Source organism: Neltuma alba, unplaced genomic scaffold, assembly GCF_004799145.2.
Source record: "Neltuma alba isolate B1F8T4 unplaced genomic scaffold, ASM479914v2 tig00012131_pilon, whole genome shotgun sequence".
Taxonomy (NCBI): domain Eukaryota; kingdom Viridiplantae; phylum Streptophyta; class Magnoliopsida; order Fabales; family Fabaceae; genus Neltuma; species Neltuma alba.
This window is the reverse complement of record NW_021636683.1, coordinates 105636-110885: the sequence shown is the minus strand read 5'-3', so window position 1 is coordinate 110885 and position 5250 is coordinate 105636.

Here is a 5250-nt window from a genome sequence, read left to right as displayed (position 1 = left end):
ATTTGAATGAAGAATATATATGTGTGTGTATATATATATACACTCTTTATATATAAAGTGGAAGTATTAATTGGAGATTTGAAATTTGACCAACAATATCATGTACTTGGGCATGGGCAATATATATATGCCTTGTGAGGCATGAAATTAATTGCATTCAAGTATTTAATTTAATGTGGATTGAAAAAAACTTGGACTAGCTAGTGCTAAACTTAGACTTGGACTCCATGGCTAAGAAGAAAGATTCTATTATCTGCATATGTATTTAATGTTGTGGATATATATGTAAGATATAATATTTTATTTATATGTTAATTAATTTAATTGATGTTAGAGATCTATACCTAACAGCAAGCAGGCCAAATAAATGCAATATGTCTATATAAGTTGTTCTATCAATTCTATCACGTTTCATGAAATTAAAAGGATACCTTTTTTTGATGAAAACACATCCAACATTATTTATTTCGGAATAAAAAAACAGTTTGTATATGTGTTTTTTAGTGGCTACATATCCTAATTGATGAGGGTCTATTTTTTTATATGATTTATATTGTTTCTTCTATCCACAAAAAAAAAAAAGCAGTCGATCACATAAGTAAATATTGAGAATTTTTTTTGTTACATAATTATATAGCAATAATAAATTTCTTATATAGATGTGCAAAAATCTCTGTGAAATATTCAGATTTAAACATAGTAATAATATTAAAAAAAACAGTATATATAGTATATAACCCAAAATTTAGTTGTTGTGTTCATATAATTTATAAAAAGATGTTATAACATTGTGTGTGTGGTTGTGAATTGTGAGTATATATGTTGCTAATATATGCCATTCAACAGTCAACAGGTCCACTGTGTGAAATTAAATAAAGTCTATGATTCTTAATTAATGAATTCGAATTTCCATATAATCAATGTGAACTCTACTTATGATTAATGCCGGAAGAGAAAGACATGAACACTAATCTGGGTCTTTAATTTTAATTTCCCCAAAAACACATGCAATGTGATTATGTGTTAATCAAGGGTTTGATTTTTTTTCCCAAAAATGAAATGGAGTTTAGAACTGTAGATTACTAAATAATGATGGGCTCCTAGACAATAATTAGTTTTAAGAAAAAAAGATAAAACCCCACACACACGAGCCAGGATAGTTGGCATTGGATTCTCAATAATTAATGGCTATGAGACAATGTTTATAATTATAGTAATAACCAACCTTTAATGATATTTTGGTGCAATATCATCCTATATTCACAATGTTAGTTATGATTGTTGATCATTGTTATTTTTGACTATTTTTATTACAATTATTGCCCAGGCGATCATTATTATATTCATGAGATGACTATTTTTTGACTACAGTGATTAACATTTTTCACTTCAAAAAACAATACTAGTATTTTTTTTTCCAAAAAAATTCGGTTCCTAATGTTACTTCTTTTTGGTATAATTTAAAGTATTCTTAAGTCACTTTGAATTTGAGATTAATCTCTCTCTAATCAGGACTGTCAAAGTTAAAATCCTCCTAACAAGTGGTTTCTAATACTTAAATACCATAGACATTCTTAATTTCAACGTATACTTTTTTTGATAGAAGTTCTTAATTTCGACACTCTCAAAACTAAATACTCGTATATTTCTTTTTAAAAAATTCTGCTTTCATTTTGGAAAAAGGGGATTTCGAATAATATTATACTATTGTTTGGTCAAAAAATAATACTATACTAACGAAAAATTCACCACTAAGCAATTGCGGTTTCGTTGTAAATTAGTTTTGAGAAATAATATATAGTCCCACATATTAATCATAGCATCTTAAAGAGGGTGTAATAATGAATATATAAACACTGTCTGGCTTTAATATGTTAATTAATTAATTACCAAACAAACAAATTAATTACCAAACAAACAATTAAAATCCTTCAGGTTGTTGTCCATGACCGCCAACAACTTGCTGTGTTCTACGATAAATTTAAAGTCAGTCATACTAGATCCATATTGATTTGTTTTGGCCAAAAACCAAAGGTAAATTGATCATACTATTTAGAATTTATAGCTCACAAGGTGTAAAGATATAGTTAGATTATGACAATATATTCATTTAGTTAGGTCCCATTTGGAATCACGTTTCAAATCAACTATAAACATGTTTATATAAGTCGGGACAAAACTTTTCTAATATATTTATCTCATTTTTTTGTAAATCATAAATAAAAAACTGCTTATAAATCATTCCAAACAAACTTTTAATTTGATATACTAGTACGGTTGTTTCGATAATAAAAAAAACAATTACATGTACTGTGGGATTATTCTTAATAGGATTTTTGTGATTCCTTTTCCTTTTATCATGTTTTTATAATTTCATCTTATTTTTAATCTGACTCGTATAATTTTTTTATTGATCGTAATATAAATAATTATTATATTAGTCAATGTTGTACGAGTCTTGATTTATTTAGTTTAATTTGTTTTTGCTATATAAAAATCAATAATACAGTATAATATGATACTTACACACCAAATAATATATCTAAACTTTTCAGTTAAAATGCAACTAAACATATTTGAAAAAACTCAACTTGATAGAAACATTAAACTTAATTAAAAAAATTGGGCTGAATACGAAGGTGTGACACACTTTCTCTTGCGCAGAAATACGGTTAAACTTATGTTATGTGCATAATAATTCAATTTAGTCGGCAAAACAAAACTGTTTGAATCCGACAGGGGCCGTGTTAACAGCAAATTTCTTAAATTAAATGCAATCATTGACTCCCCCAAGAACCTCAATTTCTCCTTTAAATTTAAAAAAAAAAATTTATTTATTACTCCCTTAAGGTCTATAAAAAAATTTGAAATCTTTTAACTGATTTATAAAATAAAAAAAATACTTATTAGCACGATATCATTAATATCAGCTACTGGCAAAAAAAAAAAAAAGAGGATTAATGATATATTGGTGGAGATTGCCCGGCCAATAAAAGAAGGCATTTAAATTTCATTTGACTTTTATTTATTTTCACCGCTCTTATACATTGCTTGTGTTGACTTCAATCATTACTCATTATATATTTCTCTTTTCTTAAGCATCACTCTTTCTGCTGGGAAAAAAAATAATAAGAAAATTCAAGATGAATCAAAACTAGGAAGAAGAAAAAATAAAAATAAAATTATTTTCCCGCATTATACGTGCGTTGATTTTTTTTTTAACACATATATTACAAGTTTTCCAAAGGATAAATTATTACAAGTTTTTATAAAATTTTCTTGGTTTTCATTTTTCAAAATTGATAAAAACTTTTTTCTTGAAAACACAGCGAGATAGACCATAGATGAGACATGAACGCAATTCCTTTAATTGCTTTTAAATTCTTACATATAATTGTTATTAAAATTGTTTAAAAAATAAAGTAAAAATTACATATATATCTTCCAATTTTTATTAAAATTATAAAGACCTGATTTATTTAAACAAAAGTACTCTTTCGGTCCTAAATATAAGATCTTTATAAAAGAATTAATGATCTTATATTTAGAACCGGAAGAGTATTAACATTAATGAAGTAATTTATACAATGCCATAAACTTAAAATTATATGTACTCTTTTTCCCCCCTTTATGAGAGGAAGTTTATATATATGAGTTAAGTTTCAAACACCTATTAAAATTAGTATGAGAAGCGCACAAAAGGATATTTTTATTTATTACCAATTAATGAGGTTGAGCTCATTTTTTTATTACCTAAACATACTTAAAATTCATTTAAGGATCAAGATATATAATATATTTTTAGCGGGTGTACTCTTATTTAATTATGTATAACCTATCTTCAGCTATGTATATAATAAAAGATAATTAGATATAGCTAAAGATATGTTTATAATTAAAAGAGAATTGTGCAGTATCTCTGGGCAACAAAATATCATAAATTGACATATTAATTATAAATAATTAATCCATCTATTTCCGTATTTGATAAATTAGTTAAAAGAATGTAATAAAAAATTATCACATTGAAATAATTGCTTCCATTCCCCACCACACATTGGAATGCTCCAAGTACGCCACAATACAAAGTGTAACGCCCCACGGTTGTTGCGAAACTGTGGACTCCACGTACATACTCGTACAATTAATAATTACATTAAAATATAAACTCTTTTTTGTCCGAAAAACGAAATTATTTTTGGACTTTAAGGACGTGTCGTTTATTATTATTATTATAGCTAAAATCACACGTGCACCGAATTTGGAGAGTTGACGATTCAACTTCACAAAGTGTGTTCTTCTACGTTAAAGCTTTCCAATAAAATCTCAATTATTTACACATAATATAATACTTATATTCTACTCATTCAGAATTTAATGTAAGACTTAATTAATTTATTTGAAAAGATTAAAAATATTAGTTAAATTAGTTAATATAATAGGGTTTTCTAAAATATTCTGATAATCATTCTTAAACCCCCTCCATCTTTATTGAATTATTATTGAGGAAATATTAATATTAACTCAAATTAAGTTTTATATCAATGGGAGGAGTATATGATATTATTCATCACGCAACTCCAAAATTTTCTATGTCTTTTACATGGTATTATAGCAGATTTCCACTTTTCAATCAGTCAACATTAAAAAGGTTACACTTCACAAGAAATCTTTTTCATTTAAAATAATTTCTTGATTTTGTATTAAATTAATATGAGTCCTTATATTGTATATATTGCTACGTTTTGTTACTCAACCAAAAAAAAAAATAATTAAGTCTGTTAATTATAATCATTTTGCAAAAAATGTATGTGATGGTGAAATTTTCCACATGGAGAGAGAGACGTTGAGAAAAAGAAGTACCCTTCTGGTTCATAATATAAAAGATTTTTTTTAAAAAAAAATTTCTTCCAAAATATAAAACGTGTGTTTAATAAATTTTCATCCAAAATTTTTTTATTAGTAGTTAAATAGTGATTTAATAAATTTAAGGTTAAATCACTATTTAAAAAACCTGTTTTTAAAGAGCCAATATTTAAAAAACATATTTAACTTTTGACTTTTGATCGTGTAACCAGTTTTTTAAAGAGCCACCTAGAGTTCAATATTAACAACTATAATTTGTGTGTCCCATCAAATTTTTTAACGGAAAACAAAGAAAAAATAAAAAGAAAAAAAACAAAGAAGAAAAAGAGAAAGAAGGTGTATTATCCTAACTAACAAGTGCTCTTCATATATATACCACACAAA